The sequence below is a fragment of the Sapajus apella genome, unplaced genomic scaffold (assembly GCF_009761245.1).
Source record: "Sapajus apella isolate SASKATOON/1434 unplaced genomic scaffold, GSC_monkey_1.0 scaffold21, whole genome shotgun sequence".
NCBI lineage: Eukaryota > Metazoa > Chordata > Mammalia > Primates > Cebidae > Sapajus > Sapajus apella.
Window position 1 is genome coordinate 2,931,607 of NW_022436961.1, and position 17,422 is coordinate 2,949,028.

Here is a 17,422-nt window from a genome sequence, read left to right on the forward strand (position 1 = left end):
CAAGCCACCCACCCTCCTTGGCCTTCCAAAGTGCTGGGATTATAGGTGTGAGCCACTGCCCCTGGCCTATTTTTATTTTTCATACATCAAAAACCAAGGGGCATTTTTTGGCCTGCCAGGAAGTGGCCTTCCTTACTCACCTGGAATTCTGGGAATACCACAAGCCATGTACCATGCTGATATTTGCCAGAAATCTTTGTGAATAGTGGCTCCATCAAGTCAACCTTAGTGCCATGAAACTGTCTGGTCATATCTGATTCTATACACATTGTGAAATGACTCAGATCTGAATAGGAAACATTTGTCATCTATTGTCTCTAAGGGCAGCCATTATAAGACTTCAAAGGAACCTTGGTCTTCACTAACTTTTATCTTAACCTGAACATTTCTCTTCTGTCAATCCCAGGTCTTCAGACAAACTCAACCAATTGTCAATCAGAAGATGTTTAAATTTATCTGTAGCCTGGAGGCTTCCCCTCAGCCTCTGCTTTGAGTTGTCCCTCCTTTCTGGACCAAACCAATGTATTTCTTAAATGCATGAGATGTCGCATGCCTCCCTAAAATGTATAAAATCAAGTTGTACCTCGACCACCTTGGGCACATGTTCTCGGGACCTCCTGAGGGCGGTCATAGGCCATGGTCACTTATATTTGGCTCAGAATAAATCTCTTAAAATATTTTACACAGTTTGATGCTTTTTGCTGACAATTACATCATTATTTTCTACTATCAGGCAAAGCAGCATGAAGAATGATCATGCATGGCAAAAAAATTAATACATTTCCAGGTATTTTATAGCATGCCTAAATTGTTTGTATTAATAATATTTTCTCATGCAAACACAACACAAGGAAGATTAAGTATCGTTTCTTATTTAACAAAGATTTTCATGTAATTTAACATATCAGGAAAACTAATGATTTTCAAACATTCTTCTTTTTAAAGGTGAAAAAACAAATCCTTTGAGATTTTTCTGGAACCCCCCTGAGAAATCTGTCAGTCTGAGATACAGATTTAACTTAGGATTCGGTTTTGGGAAGGCAAAATATCACAAGTTGTCAAAATGTCAAAAGGTTTGAACGGTTGTTTACATAGGATCGTAGGTCACCGTGAAATAATATCTAACCAAAGGGAAAATAAAATATTTTAAAGGTAACTATAGAAGGCAGCATGGCTTTTTTTTAAAAAGCTTAGATTTATATTTTTTATTTTTTTTTTTGAGACAGGGGTCTGTGTTGCCCACGCTGGAGTGAAGTAGTGTGATTTTGACTCACTGTAACCTCAAACTCCTGGTCTCAGGTAATTCTCCCACCTAGCCCTCCTAAAGTGCTGGGATTACAGATGTGAGCCACTGCACCCAGCCCCAAAGCCTAGCTTTTAAAAGGGAGAAAATTCACTTCTTTTAAATAATCGAGGAGATGATAAAGATAACACAACCAATTATTCTGATAAAACACAGAATCTATTTCCTAGATGGATTATTTAAAAAGTAAAGAAAAATCTATTATGACCATTTATTAGAAGCAGACTAATAATTCCAAAATATGTTGTCTTCTTTTGTTTGTTTGTTTTTGTTTTTTGTTTTGAGACGTAGTTTCTCTCTTCTTGCCCAGGCTGGAGTGCAGTGGCATGATCTTGGCTCACCACAACCTCTGCCTCCTAGGTTCAAGTGATTCTCCTGCCTGAGCCTCCTGAGTAGTTGGGATTACAGGCGCCCACCAGCATGCCTGGTTAACTTTTTGTGTTTTAGTAGAGACAGGATTTCATTGTGTTGGCCAGGCTGGTTGCAAACTCCCAACCTTGGGTGATCCACCTGCCTCAGCCTCCCAAAGTGCTGGGATTACAGGTCTGAGCCACTGCACCCAGCCCATATTGTCATTTTTAAGAGAGAGAAAGCCAAACTCTAATTTTGCATCAGTGCACTATTGACATTAAGGCTCATTCTAATACCTTATAAGTAAATCCGCTTCATCTTGATCAGCTTGACCACATGAGGTAAGATTCTCCTTCTCTTTTCTCTTTCTCTTTATCCATTTAATTGTATACTTTTCTCTTTCTTCTTCTAGCACAATCTTTAAATAACCACTATTACAACCACTTTAGGAAAAAATACTCTTTTTCCCTTAACAAAAACCCATCTTACATTCCTTGTATCCTTTGCATAACATACAAAGTTGTTTTTTGTTTGTTTGTTTCTTTGAGATGGAGTTTCCCTCTCATTGCCCAGGCTGGAGTGCAATGGCATGATCTTGGCTCACTGCAACCTCTGCCTCCCAAGTAGCTGGGGGCATGTGCCACAATGCCTGGCTAATTTTTGTATTTTTAGTAGAGACAGGGTTTCACCATGTTGGCCAGACATGTTGGCCAGGCTGGTCTTGAACTCTTGACCTCAGGTGATCTGTCCACCTAGTCCTCCCAAAGTGCTGGGATTGCAGGTGTGAACCACTGGGCCCTCTCTCAAATCTGTTTCTTTTCACCCTTATTTCTAGTAGTTTCATTTACATATAATTTTTATCCATAACGTTTATTTTGCAGAGAAAACTAGGAAATAGACAGTTGTGAATTGTTTGTCATATGCCGGCATTTTGTAGCAGATTAGCACATTTTATGAATATATCATCTCATAATTTCTAGAGGTATATGCTTTTTATAGTAAAAAGAAAAAAATTTCCAAGGTGGTAAAATGTTAAAGACATGTTTATAAAGAAACCCAGGCTAGGCATGGTGGCTCACGACTGTAATCCCAACATTTTGGGAAGCCGAGGTGGATGAATGACCTGAGGTCAGAGGTTCGATACCAGCTGGCCAACATGGTGAAGATGAAACCCCGTCTACTAAAAATACAAAAATTAGCCAGGCATGGTGGCACGTGCCTATACTCCCAGCTACTTGGGAGGCCGAGGCAGGAGAATTACTTGAACCCTGGAAGCTGATGTGGCAGTGAGTCAAGATCAGGACACTGCATTCCAGCCTGGGCGACAGAGCAAAACTGTGCTGGGATTACAGACGTGAGCCGCCGTGCCTGGCCTGACTAATGTGCTCTTTACTTCTGCTGATTGTCCTCTGTGTCCTTTCGCTGTCATGAACTATAACCATGTGTAGAATAGCTTTTCTGAATTCTGCAAGTTTTTCTGAAGTGTCCCTGAACTTGAGGGTAGTCTTGGGGACCCCCACCACCGATCCCTCTGCCCACTATACTGTACACCCCAATTATCTTAAAGAGAGAAATTAAGCCCAGACACTGTCTACCATCAGGGAGTTCGTGGTTTCGTGAGAGAGCCCAGAAGCCGCTCCTCCTGCCCACTGTCGTCCGGACCACTGGGCGGTAGCCAGCGAGCCGGGCCGCCTGGGCCACTGTGGGAACCGAGCCCGAGGAGTTGGCTGGTCCCCACCCAAAAAGAAAAGCAAGTCCCCAGGGAGAAGAAGCAAGTCTGCTCGGAGTAAGAGGACCCAAAGTCCTCACCACTCAACAGTCAGAGTGAAGCAGGAGCGTGAGGATCATCCCCAGGGAGGACGGGAGGATTGGCAGCACAGGGAACCGTGGGAACAGGAACACAGGAGAGCTAGGAAGAGTGACCGGGACAGATACCGGGGCCATTCCCACCGAAGGAGAACGTCTAACGGGAGGCCTGGGAGTGGGCAGGGTCAGGGACGGGATGGAGACACTCAGAACCTGCAGGCTCAGGAAGACAAGTGGGAGTTTTGTAATGCCAGGCGGGGAGCATCGCCAGAGGAGTGACACTGGTGGTGGGGACAGTGAGTCTCAGGAGTTATTTCCTTGGCCTGGTGGCAACAACAAAGAAAAAGAGGTGCCTGTTAAAGAAAAACCAAGCTTTGAACTTTCTGGGGCGCTTCTTGAGGACACCAACACTTTCTGGGGTGTAGTCATTAAATATAGTGAGCCCCCAGAAGCACACACGTATCCCCAGAAAATAGTGGCGTCTCCACCCGTTTAAAAATGATGAGGTGCTGCCAGTCATGTACATACATCGACAGAGTGCATACCTACTGGGTGGACACCGCTGCGTTGCAGACATTCCGATCCATTCGCTTTGAACAAGACATTCGCCCTTCTTGTTCAAAGCAGGATGCGGTCTTTCAACTTTGGCTTGTGGAATATACCTGTGCTGATGGCACGGTTGGCCGAAGAGTAAAGCCCTACATCAGTGACCTTGGCTCAGGCAATGGAACTTTCTTAAACAACAAACGTATTGAGCCACAGAGATACTATGAACTAAAAGAAAAGGATGTACTCAAATTTGGGTTCAGTAACAGAGAATACGTCTTGCTCCATGAGTCCTCAGACACTTCTGAAATAGACAGGAAAGATGACGAGGATGAGGAGGAGGAGGAAGAAGTGTCTGACAGCTAGCAAACTAAGAACACAAACTGAGACAGGCTTTCCTTCTTGGAAGGATCTGACTGACTCAGAGAGCCACAGTGCTCTCTGTAATGCCTCTTATTGCCTTAAATCTTTTCCTATGTTGCTGACCCGATTGTGTTACCATTTAAATACACTGACTAATGTTTTGTTAATTTTTTTTTCTGTGGCGCGTTGGCCACATGCCTGCTGGCATTTGTTTTCAAGACAGTCTCACCGATTACAGCACATCATGTTTTAGTAGAAGCCTTGTGGAAGCAGGTGTTTTCAGAACTGCTGCCTAGGAAACGATGAACCCTTGGTTAAGGGGAAATCCTGGCTTGTTCTCTTTGTAGAGTTACTTTATTTATAGAGATGTTAAGCTTTGTGGACCAGGTGTTTTTCTTTTGTGGCAAACCCCTGAGCAGAGAATCTTACTAAGCTTTGGTTATCACCAAACAACTCTAGTATATACCAAAGCTTTGACCTGGTTGAGCTCTTGAGCGTAGAAGTTGATTTTGCACTTAGTGTTTTGGGGGTGGGGGTGTGAATGTACGCAGTCAGTAAGCATTATTGACTGTTTAACTTAAACAGATGCTTTATGGCCCCTGCTTAAGCCCATGACTATACAGAAGGATTACGGTTGCTACCAATGGGTGTTGATTCAGCGTCACAAGTGACTGAAATTGGCCATGGATCTGTTCTTTGAGAGAATTCTGATTTCTCCATGGAGCATGTACATAACAATTTTGATCATATTAACTGTACTTCAGTTTCGTGTTTTTATTCAAATGTTATCTCCTTTTTTTCTCTCTGAGAAATACACTGTCACTCATGTGACAGGGTCCATACTTTGATAACGTGTATATGTCTAAAGCAGGTTGTGTTGTTTACGTGTTTCTACACATTTCGTCCTTTAAAAGATTGTTCAGAGAGGTTGTATTTACCTTCCCAAGGCTGGAAAGCAGGGGAATTTCCTAGTTTCCTAGTTTTCCACCAGAGGAATATGTGTAAGTAGAAAAGCGTTAGCTGCTTACATATAGCGTGTATGTATGTATGTATGTGTGTATGTGTGTATGTATATATGTAAATTGTGTGTTAAAGAGCTGATACTGATTTTCATATGACAATGTTAGGCAAAGGCCTCCCTGCATTTGAAGAGCAGGTTTTCATTTATATGTATTTTTGGGATAAAATTTGTAAATATATTAAAAAAACACACACACTATGAAATGTACCTCAAGGCCTCTACTGAGGCAGACTGCCATTGACTGTGATAAGGCTGTGCAGCTGAGGTGCATGAATTTCATGTGTATGCAACCTGAGAGGTATTTCCAGGAAGCTAAGCTTCACACTAGGAAATGTCTGTGTAGGTGTATTTGTTTATTTTAAATGCTTAAGGAGTGATCAGAGACTATGGTGGGTAGGGGAAGCTGCTCTTCCAAAGAGAAATTCGCTCTCATTTTCTAATGAATTCTTCCTCCTCCCTCTGCTTCCCTGCAGTGGAAATGTGGCGGAGACCAAAGCTGCGATTCCAGTCCACACCAGAGCCCAGAAAGATTCCCAGGACCTTGGAGACGCCTCCTGAGCACCAGGAACCTGTGGAATGCAGGAAGGATGGTCCTACAGGGACCACGAGGAACAGCAATTGTCCGTAGTAAAATACGAATGACAAAGGCAGGAAGGCAAAAGAAGGCTCCCAGGTTGGCCCAGGTGAGATGAGAGGCCCAGTTCTTCGGAAGTATGTGTGGTGTCCCACCAGAGCCCCCAGGGGTCTGTTGTGGGCGCCACTGTGTCTGAAGTGTGTGTGTGGTGGGGGGTGTCAAGGAAGGGCCTTGAGGCTCATTTCCCTGGCAGCAGCAGGAGCACGCGGCTGGCTCGCTGCAGCAGGCAGGTGGATGGGCGATTGGATGAACAACAGTTGAGAGCTGAGCCCACAGAGTGGAGGAGGAAAGAGAGGCACATGGATGGCGACGCGGACACAGTCCACCAGGGCCTGAGAAACCCCACACCTATGCACTCCTCTGTTTATCCGGAAAGGAGAGCATCAGGTTTGAGGAGGAATGGAACCTAAAACAAATATCTTCCCTAAATGGGGAATTAATGAGACCCGTTGCCTCGGCTCTCCAGTCCCTGCTCCTCACACAGAGTGCACCTAGTGAGCTGGCGGTGGCCTGATGGCAGGTGATTCCTTGTGTGCCCAAGCCCAATCATGTAGTCAAGGCGAGACCCACTTCTCAGGCTTAAGGCACCTACAAATGAAGTAGAACTTAGGACCCCCATGCTTCTCAATGATCCTAGCAGGCATCCCTGGGGTCTCCACTCTTGCCAGTTAACCCAGTTGACCACATTAGGGAGTGTCAGGGACTGTCACACCTCCCCAGTGACAATATCATAAAGGAAGAGACTGTAGACAGAAGATATGCTCTTGAAGTGCACATTCATGAGAACAGACCCAAATAAACTCAGATGGTCTCACTCCCATTGAGGCTATATAGAACGCATGACAAAGATGCACATTATTTTCAAGAACACTTTTCAAGTATTACATAAATTTATCACATAGCGATTAAACAGTGCAATCTCTAATCCTGAGTGTCTGCTGCCAAAAGATGTCTAATAGTATAATGAGAACACTTCCTCCAGGGCTCAAAGCATCCTTCCTATCAGGTACAGGCCAGACATCAGGCCCCAGGGGTCTGGAGCGGGCAGGAGGTGAATGACAGGACATGGCGTGAAGCAATCAATTTATATGGAGGACATGAGTGAGATCAGAAGAGGCTGCTGAACGCTGGACTTGAGCCAAGCATGGGATGCCCGGACCCGCTCTTGACTCACAGGAGCTGGACCTCGGGTCATCCCAAGCCACTCCTGGCTTATGGTGGGAGCGCACATGTTCCAAAACCCAGGACAGTGAGGACTGTATTTGGGGCAGAGTAAGAAGAAATGGATCAGGGCAACATACAAAAGATCTAAAGAAAATAAGTAAAGGCTTAATTCTTGTTTTGAACATAATTTGTCAAAGAGTTTGTGTTTTTGTGGTTTTGTTACAGCAAGCTCCTTCATTGGGTAACTCAAAATTATGTTCCTAATTAAAAAAATGTCATTTGGAGGTTTGTTTGTATTTTCATTATACTTTTTAGTTCTGTGAATTTCAAAGCTCTATTCCGGGTTGATGAAAGTAGAAAACGTACGGTGTGGGGAAATTACGAGAAAAGAGGAGATTCTGAAATAATCCTTAGGAAACAACCGGAATTCCTGGGAGAATTTCAGACTTTCAAAGGCTATGAAATGGATGGACTCAGGCCTAGATCTCTAAGGGGACAAGGAGAACAAGGTGACACCGGTGTCCCAGGGGACAGAATAGAAAACGGACCCAGGCCTGTCTCTGACAGGGTGAGCTGCTGGAGTAGGACCTGGTAGACCCAGGGGGGTGGAGGGACCCAGGGCTGGGATCTAAGGGAGGGGCTGTGCTTCAGCCTCCTCCTCCCACTGCCCCTCCCCTGCACCCAGGAGCCCTTTGTGAGGAGGAAGCCCCAGCTATGTGATGCAGGCCTGGGCCCCAGTCCCTAGTCCCAAAGGGGATGCCCAAGGCTCAGTTGCTTGAAGACGAGACATTGCACTTCAGATGAAAAAAATGCTCTTTTGTCTGAAGGGCCCTAGTGCCACGTGGCTGAGCCCCAGCTCCAGTCCTTGGGTGATGGATCTTACCCTCACTGGGGTGTGTGCCCTGGGGCTCCTCTTCCTATTACTCCCCCACCTCCCCAGTGACACACCCTCACCCCTGCCCCCCAGAGAAAGACTCTCTCTTGTTTTCCTCCCCTCGTTTCCACTTTTCCTAAGGAACGAGAGACGCTCCTGTGATGGGAAATCTCATGGTCCCTCAGGGCAGGGCAGGGCAGGGCAGGCGGGGTGAGAGTGCACAGAGGATTCCATGCCCAGCTCCCAGGCCATCTGTGGGGTGGGCAGGAGGCTTCAGGACACAAATCAACACCGGGCTTAGCGGCAAGGACAGGCTCAGGAGAGGGGTGAGGGCTCTGTGGGAGATAGGCCCCGGCCCTGGCTCATCAGCCCTTCCCGGGGCAGGTGCTGGGGCCCAGTTTCCTCTGCGTGGGGTGATCTGGAGCTGTGTGGAGACCCTGCCTGCCAGGAAGGGAAGTGGTAAGGGGCGGCAGCCAGTCAAGCTGGGGCATGCATCCTCTCCTGAAATCTGCCTGGAGAGGCCAGGACCACAACGGAGAAGGCGGGCCTGGCTCCAGGCGGCAGAGAGGCACTGAGGCCCTAGGGGAGCCTGGCTGGATCTGGCTAGTCCTGAGCTCTGCTTCCAGCAGGGTCTGGCACTGTAACCCAGGGGACAAGGCCAGCCAAGACATGGCCACTGGGTGCCAGCCAGAGCCTGGGCCAGGCACTAGGTGGGAAGGGCTCTGGTAGATCAGCCCCGCATGCCCCACAGCCCCACAGCGGGGCCCTCCGGGGCCACACACCTGCCCAGAGGAGCAGGACGTCCCTGGGGCTAGAGAGTCCAGCTAGACGGGTGGGGAGCCTCGCCCTGTGCCCTTTGACTCCACCTGTAGGTGCTCTTGCTGGGCTCCTGTGCACTGCCCCACACCCTGCTCTGTCACCAGCCCCATTGAGAAGTCATAAGAGCCCAGCTGCCCAGTGCCCCACCCAGCCACAGACTAGTGGGTGACTCAGGAGTACCCTCTCCATTTCTGACTGTGATTTCTGTCCGTGCACAACTGGTGCAGTATGGGAAATCTATTCAGCAGATTTCGTAGCTGGCTCCACCGCAGGCGCCGGCAGCGGTGGCAACCGCAATGGTCCCCTCCTGTCCATGAGGACTTTTCGGCTCACCGGGTTCACCCCGCAGCTCCTGCGTGTGTGCCTGCCCGGGGAGTCCTACGCTCTTCTCGATTCTTCAACTATCAGCGAGATCTTAGGCCTTGTTTTCCAGTCAGCTGGAAGATCCCGAACTCGAGCGCCAATCTGCGGGACCTGCCTCCTCTGGTCTGCAGGCCCCTCTCCAGGGAGAAACCCGTGCTGTCTCCACACCACTTCGCACGCGACAGGACCGTCAGGATCCCTCGTCTAAGACTTAAGTTTCCCCTGAAACTGCCTTCGCTACAAGTGCCGGCCCCGATCCCGAAGACGGAGGCGAGGGCAGAAGAAGAGCCGGAAGAACCAATGGAGGTGGACGATCAGGTAGAGACCCAGGGGCAGGAGGAGGAGAAAGGGGGCCCATCTAGCAATGGGGGAGCAGCATCCACCTCGAGGCCCCTGGAGACTCAGGGAAACCTCGCTTCCCTCGGCTGCAGTCCCAGGGCCTTAAAGGAAAATGTCCATAGCAGGAGCCTGACAGAAACAAACAGGTCTGGCAAGGCCCTTGTACCTGCGATGAGTCGCCACTCCCAGGGCCATGGAGAGCCCCGCGCACACAGCCCTGCAGGAGGCGTCCTTCGCTTTGGGAAGCCTGACCCAGCTCCAGCAGTGCTCCCTGGCCCGGTTCCCGGCTGCTCCCATTGGCCAGACAAGGCGGCCTCTCAGGTGCTGGGGAAAGACAACCTGCCCAGGTCCTCAGGCTTGAAGATGGTGAGGAAGGAGGCCCCGCGCAAGGATGCTGCAGCTCTAGGAGCAAGCAGCTCTTCACCACCCAGAGCTGCCAGCCACAGCTCCCGACAACCAAAACGGTCAGGGCAACCCCAGCAGCTGCCACTGGTCCCTCCTGAGCAATGGAGGTGGGAGACAGACTTGGGGCCCTCACCCGCTAAACGTCCCCGCCTATCCCTGGAAGGATTCACAGACAACATGGGGGTGTCAGGGAGATTACAATCAAGGAGACTGAAAAAGCGACAGAAGAGGATAAAGAAGAGGCGGTAAACTGCAGGCAGAGCTTTGTGAAGCCAGCTGTGGGGGAGGTGGAGGGCTGTGGGCCCCAGGTGCCAGCCCTCCTGGCCTGTGGACCCCCTGCCCCTGGCTGCAGCCTGTGCCTGCTGTCTCCTGCAGCCACCTGAGGAAGCTCTAGGGTGAGGGCAGCTCCCATCCGCCCTTAGGTGGAGACACCCCGGGTGACGTGTGCAAACCAGCGCCTGCTCAGGCCCCCCGGCCACATGGGAAATGTATGCAAGACCCACCTCCCGCCAGCTGGTCCCCACCAGCTTCCCTGGTTCCTCTGGCCTCCACGCTGTCACCAGGCCCGACGACCTCCTCAGAGCCTTTTGGATCACACTCAACCCTGAGTGCTGCCAGGCCATCAGAGATCTTGCCTCCCCTAAAACGCCCTGCAACCCAGCCACATGAGCTTGTTCCTCATTCACCACAGCCCTATAGGCCTCCTCTCCACCCCCACGTGCCTCCAGCCTGGCTGGACTTCCGTGTGGCTCCACAACACACCCCGGCCCCCACAGCTCCCCTCCACACCAGCAGCGGCCGCCGGCTCCAACCACAGTGATCTCTGGACTTGGGCGCTCTGGTGAGCCCACCGGGGACCTCTCCTAGTGTAAGGAGGCTGCCACCATGTGGGGCCTCTCCACCTGCTCACATGGCAAATTCCAGCAGCAGCATCTTCCCAACCACCCCCACAGAGGCTTCCTTCTGGGGAGACCCCACACCCAGGCAGACGGAGGCAGGTGAGTGCACATTCATCCACCCTGACGTGCAGAAGCTGCTGGAGACTGTCATCACCAAGAAGGCAGTGATGAAGCTGCGGCAGGAGAAAGAAGGCAAGGGGGCAGACTGCCCGCAGATGACACCACTGCGGAAGGAGTGGGATGCCACGACTCCCGATGCCTTCTGGAACCAGATAGCCCAACCACAGCAGCCGCCCAGTCTGCAGCAGGTCTCTGACGCCACGGCCATGGGGGACCACTTTCAGCAGAAATGCAGCCAGCTCTTCTGGGACCTCCCCTCTTTCAACAGCAAGTTCCTGGTGGCCGCGGCCTTGGTTTCGAAGGAGGCTTCCTCAGGAAACAGAAACGGTATCATTCCATGAAGCTGCCACTTCTCTTCCACGTGAACCTGAGGTTGAGACATCCTCACAACTTCCCCAGGCACCACCCTAGCCCCACCACGTGGCCCAGCCTCAACCTTTCACTCCAGCCAGGCCCCAGCCCCAGCCCCTGCCTCTGGCTGGGATCCAGACCCAGGCCCACTTCTCACCCCGTGTCCCAAGCCTACTGTGCTCTTCTCCACCCCAGATTAGGGGCTGTGGGGCATCTTGCCTTACATCCCAGCAGAGGGCCCATTCTGCCACCCCCACTGGAAAGGAGTATCTTGAATGGCCCTTGCAGAAGCGACCAAAGTGGAAGAGGGTTTTGCCCTCTCTCCTCCAAAAGTCTCAGGCTGTCCTGAGTGAACCCATTGCCCACCTTCCCCAGGAGAGGCCGGCCCCCCACAGCCCCAAGTCAGCCCCCATCGTTTCCAGGGCTGCCACCAGGCCTGAGCTCCTAGAGCACTGATGGCGAGGAAGGAGTGCCATCCACCAGGAGCAGCCCCGTGGCTCGCCTGGCAGAGGTCTCCACCTCTCGGAGACCCACTGCCACCCTGGGGGTGAATTCCCACGGAGTCCTCAGCATCAGGCAGAAGACACGCAGAAGGCCCGCCTGCCCTCCCAGCCTTCTGAGTTTTCGGGGAAGCACAGCGAGGATGGGCAGAAGACAGGATTCAGGAGCTCTGGAAGGTTGTCTGGGAAGGGGTGCTTAAGGTCCAAACGAGAGCCAGACCCAAGCCGGGATTGAGGGCAAAAGCTGGAGAGGATCCCAGCAGATCCACCCAGAGGCTCAGGAAGAACCTCAGTGAAGCTTCTGGAGGAAGACAAGCAGGAGGCAGAAGGTGACCTCAGGAGGGCCTGGAAGAACCAATCAGTAAGTTCTGCAACCGGGACCCAGACAAGAAGCATCCGGAAAATAAGCTGCAAGTCCATCTGGGCAGGAAGGTGGGGGAGATCAAGGAGGGCTGGATCCCCATGCCTGTGCATCGCTGCCGGCTCATGGCCAAACATGCTGTTCCCAAGTCTGACACCTGCCAGGGCTCTGGGAAGCTGGCACCCAGGAGAGGTGGGAAAGCCCATGTGAACACCTCCCAGGAGCTTTCCTTCCTCCATCCCTGCACCCAGCAGATGCTGGAAGCACATCTTTTAAGGTTTCGTGTGAAGCACAGGTGGGGTCTAGAGCTCCGGTCCCTGAAGCCCATAAACGTCCAGTCACATGAGGCTCAGCCCCCGCCCCTTCCACACTCCACCTGTCCCCGCTTGGCCTCCTGTGAGTCTCGGGTTGAATCTGTAGCCGAGGTTGCCATTTTCCTGGGAAAACCTCCCTAGAATCGTCCAGGAGATAGCTGGACAATAAGCAAGTCAGTCCACACCATGAGTGGCCCTCTCCCTCCCCCACCACCTGAGCAGGAGGAAGTCCAGAGGGCCCCGAGAGGGTTCCAGTCAGCTGACACCCATGGACGATCAGAGGTGTCTCCAACTGGACAGGAGGACAGGGGGTCTCAGCCCCTCACGTGCAGCCCTGGGGGCAGAACCTGGCACAGGGAGATGGTCCCAGGATCTGGGGAAACCATCCTAGAGGCGAGTCCGAGTCCAGCAATGACTGAGAATGAGCCATGGCCTGAGAGCGAGAGCACGTCCCTGGGAGACTCCTGTAGTAGCAGAGCCCTGTAGGATCTCAAGGTAGGGTCCCTGTGGGCAAGTGCCGAGGACGCCCTGGGGCCCCTGGAGGTGGGGGAAGAGAAGCTTCCCACTTGGGAAGTCACCTTGGAAGCCAGCGTGAAGGCAAATTCGGGAAGCATTCAGGTGGATCTGAGGAGATCAGGGGCTCTGGGGACCACTAGTAACCCCTCAGTATCCACAGTCTGTGTTGCTGAGAATCCAGGGCAGCTGTGCCTGAGAGCGCAGGTGGTCAGTGAGATTGAGCTCATAATGCAGGTGGATCCAGAGGAGCAGCTGCCAGGCCGTGCCTCTGGCATCCTCCTCCAGGATGGCGCCACAGGCCTGTGCCTTCTGGCCGCCACGTGGACATGCTCCCCACCACAGACATGCCACCTGCTCAGATCCCTCTGTCCACTTTCCAGAGTGTGTCCAGTAAGAACACCACAGCTTCCCAGGGGCTACGTGACCTCCTATGGATGGGAGAGAAAGGCCCGGGGCAGCAGGAGCCTGGGAGCCCAAAAGTGAAGGCCCCGCAGAAGAGTCAGAAGGCAGTGGGCTCTGCAGACAAGGCAGGAGGCCCAGACCAGGGGAGCCGGGACATGGGACTAAGAGACCCAGGACCTCAGAAGCCAGTGGGAGGAGCCACCCTGCCCATGCCAGGGAAATAGGAGACAGACAGGAAAGGAAATACATCCACTCTCAGCCGGAGAAGGGACAGGCACCACCAGAAAGCAACTTCCGGAGACAGATCAGCCACCCTCTGCAGGGTGTACCCCCCAGGAAAAAAGGCACAGGGCAGGAAGATGTCCTGCAGAAAGGCAGGCCTGGGGCAGTGGGTGTCCAGAGCCGCGAGTCTGGCCCAGCAAGGTTGTTCATGGACACCATGTCCATCATCAGAGTTGTGGGACAAATCCTGGCGGACAAACTGGGGCTTTGGCAGGGATGTGGTCCCTCAGAGGTCAATCGCCACAAAGGCGACCTCCATTCCCAGGACAATGTGCATTCCTGCTGCCACAGTGGTTACTGCCACCAAGAACACAGCAGAGAGATGCGCGTTCTGACCTGCTGCCCCAAAGCCACCCCCAAGGGCCATGACTGTCATGTCAAAAACAGGGGGAGCAGAGACAGCAATTGGACCCCACGTCCCAAGGATTCTGTGTCCCCAGCTGGTCACCACCACCACAGGCCACGGGTGGCAAGCACCTCGGGCGGCCCCATCCACAGCCGCAGGAACTGAGGTCCTCCTGAACCAGACCAGGCTTCTCACACCTCTCTTGGGGGAGACAGCGGGTTCTACTCAAATAAAACTGGACACCTACAGAACAAACCTGTGCTGCGTGGGTGATTACAGCCCCCATGTGTTCATGACGTCCACAGAAAGGTTCCCAATACACCTTCTTTCCCTGCAGAGGTGGTGGCTTCTATCTGTGCCATGCTAGGGTACAGGAAAGGGCTCAGCATCCGCTCCTCCTGAGCGCGGCTTCCAGAAGGGCTAGAGCTGGGCCTGAAGGAAGCTGACAGGGATGTGGAGGACCCCCTCTTCTCCCTGTCCCCACACTGTGTCTGGTTTCCAAACTGGATCATGACCCAGAGCCTTTGAAGGACAGCAAACCCTATGGAGACCCTGCCTGGCTCCGGCTGACTGCATCCCCCGTTCTCACCAAGGTGACCTCTGTGCTGCTGTATGGGCTGGGTCTGCAGGGGCCTCATGGACCGAGGGGCTGGTAGGCTCCCCTCAGACTGGAGGAGTGATGGATCCAGCAGCCTCCCTGCCCTGTGGTAGCCTGGGAATGTGGGGGTGTCCTGTACTGGCCCTGGGTCAGAGGCGGGACAGCTCCTTCCCTGATCTCCTGGTGGGGAAGAGATGATATCTTCCCCAGGCCTTTCCCTTCCTGCTAGTTCTGGGATGGACCGGGGCCCCACCAGCACGTGGCTCAGCCTTGATAACACCCGTGTTCGCATCTGGTATCTGCTGACTCACTCTCCAGAGCAGCCTCCAGGACGAGCCTCCCAGCCCACTAATGAGGGTGGGGTTGGCATGTCAGGGGCGCCCAGGGCTGCTGCCTGCCCCTCTGGTGGGACTCTGTGGTTAGGAACCAGCAAAGGGGACCTTAGGCCCAGGGTGGGAGGTGGGAGAAGAATCAGGGAAGATGAACATAAGTTCGCAAGTGCAGGATCCACAAGCTGCCCGCTGCTGTAACCAGGGTCCTCACAGTCTGGTAACCGCTACAACCAAAAGTGGCCAGGGCCACTCCCAGGGGAGGGGGACCCCGAAGGCAAGGGCTGGCCTGGGTCACACAGCACATCTGTGGCTCCAGGCCCAGGTGCTGGCAGGGAACACATGGGGCCTCAAAGGATCTGGTCACATGGTTGGCAGGGACAGTCCCCAGAGGGCAGGGTCCTGCACCCCCTCTGTCCTGGTGCTGGTCCCTCCTGGGCATCCCCAGGGAAGGCAGGAGCAAGGGCTGAGCAGGCAAAAGCTAGCTCCCCAGAGGACTGTGCCCAGGGCCCTTCTGCCCAGGGAGAGCTTTATATCTGTAGGGGTGATGGAGGCTGAGGACAAGGGGACAGGCCTGTCCCCAGGCCCCGTGGAACCCATGCAGGGCACCTGTTGGGAACAGGCTCTGGTGTCCCTTTGGGCATCCAGGCTACTGCTGGAGCCAAGTCCTGTCTGGGATGGTGACCTGGGCAGCTCCAGTGTGGGCCCAACATCTATGGGACACAGGGTCCTGGGACCTGCAGCAGAGGAGCCTCACGGATACCCCGTGTAGAGCCCCACACTCGAAGATTCCCACAGAGACCCCCAAAGGGTCCCCATATTCACAGAGACTTTCAGATTCCCCACAGTGACCCCCTGAGGCCCTAACAGAGATGCTGACTGAGACCCCCCATGAAAACCCCACAGAGAGACTCCCCCCGCAGAGAAACCCCTGACACAGACTCACACAGAGATCCTTCAAAACCAACATGGAGATCTCCACAGAGACCCCCACCCCACAGTGACTCTAACATAGACCTCCAAGAGAAAATATATCAAGGTCACTTTATCACCCCCTAAAATACCAAGCACTGCACTCACTTGGTTAAAATGAGCGGCATCTAACTCGTTACCAGCAACGGCTTTCTCCTGGCGGTCCTCTGCCTTCTTCCAGGTAAGATTCCTTGAGACACTGAACAATTGACAAGCCTCCTCTATCAGACAGCATCCAACTTAGAGACAAGCCTCCTTCATCAGACAACATCCAATTTAGAGCGACCCCTGACCCGCTGACAGACCCTTCCCCAGATCACCCAGTCACAACCCCCATGCGGATACAAAACTATAGGCATTGATGATAGAAACGGTGAGAGTGCCTCTGATGCTGTCCTTCTGAGACTGCCCTCAGCTCCTCTGGCCATGCCCTTCCCTCGCTGTCACGGGTATCCCCCAAGCAGGGTCTAGGTTGGCCTTGCTCACGGGGCTGCTGCGGGCCTTGCACTGGAGCACATGGAACAGGAAGGATCTCGGCTTGGACGCAGCTTCCTCAGAAAACCTTCTCCCACTCCCCTGTGAGGCCAGGCCCCCTGTGCTGGATTCCCCACCCTGGCCCTTCTTCCCTTGTGACAGCCTCTGCACCCTGGGCATCTTTCTCCCAGAACCCTGAAAGCTTCTTGTGGGTCCAGTGAGGAGGGAGGCATGCCTGACCACACTCCTGGAACTTACTGTGGCCCTGTTTTAAGTTGTTTCATAAAATCTTAGTGAACGGGCACAGGAATCAATGCTTCCTAATGTACCTCATACACAAGTTGCATCACTAAAATCATCCTTTCATAAAGGGTCATAGCTCTTTTCAGTAACCAATATAATGTTTCAAGGAAAATCTGTAAAAACAAAATGGCATTGATACTTCAAATTTAGCGTATAAAGAAATTTCCAAATTCAAATTATTCCATCTAAGTTACTTATTTTATAGGTCAAACATGATTATTCTTGTAGTTTTTTAATCCTTCAAAGTAAAATTTTGGTGTTTAGAGAATACAAACTGAAAAGCGATTTTGCTTCAAAACATTCTAATGTGGCACAAATTTATTTTTAAAAGCTATTACCAAAGAAGATGTATTTTTAAGTAATTTAAATATACAACTTGCAACAAATACATATATTGTAAATCCACTCTTCTAAAAATGAGGAGCAGCAATGTTCACTTTCACATCTAAAATGTTAAAATATCTAACAACACATTGCTTTTTTAAAACCAAATGTAAAATATGGTATTGATAAATAATTGAGCATGCATATTCATTCTGTTTGAAATGTTTTTTAATTATTGAAAATAATTGAATATCTTTAAAAAAATCATCTGTTTGAAAGATGTTAGAAAAGAGAAGGTAGAAAAGTAGGACTGTGTTATCACCTAGCAGTTTAACCTCAGTTA

The 17,422-nt window shown here is 51.8% G+C and overlaps 1 long non-coding RNA gene and 2 pseudogenes across 3 annotated transcripts; all 3 read left to right on the top strand.

Moving 5' to 3' along the window:
• Window positions 1-233: 233 nt before the first annotated feature.
• LOC116558189 lies at window positions 234-4,409 on the top strand (annotated as a pseudogene).
• Window positions 4,410-5,428: 1,019 nt separating this feature from the next.
• LOC116558285 lies at window positions 5,429-7,404 on the top strand. Of its 3 annotated transcripts, XR_004271935.1 has the most exons (3): window positions 5,429-5,525; window positions 5,864-6,073; window positions 7,031-7,404. It is a non-coding gene; the product is annotated as an uncharacterized LOC116558285 (long non-coding RNA). The 3 variants fall into 3 exon arrangements; XR_004271934.1 differs by lacking the exon at window positions 5,429-5,525 and having other exon boundaries at window positions 5,557-6,073; XR_004271936.1 differs by lacking the exons at window positions 5,429-5,525; window positions 5,864-6,073 and adding an exon at window positions 6,453-6,544.
• Window positions 7,405-12,248: 4,844 nt separating this feature from the next.
• Window positions 12,249-14,244, top strand: LOC116558190 (annotated as a pseudogene).
• The last annotated feature ends 3,178 nt before the right edge of the window (window positions 14,245-17,422 follow it).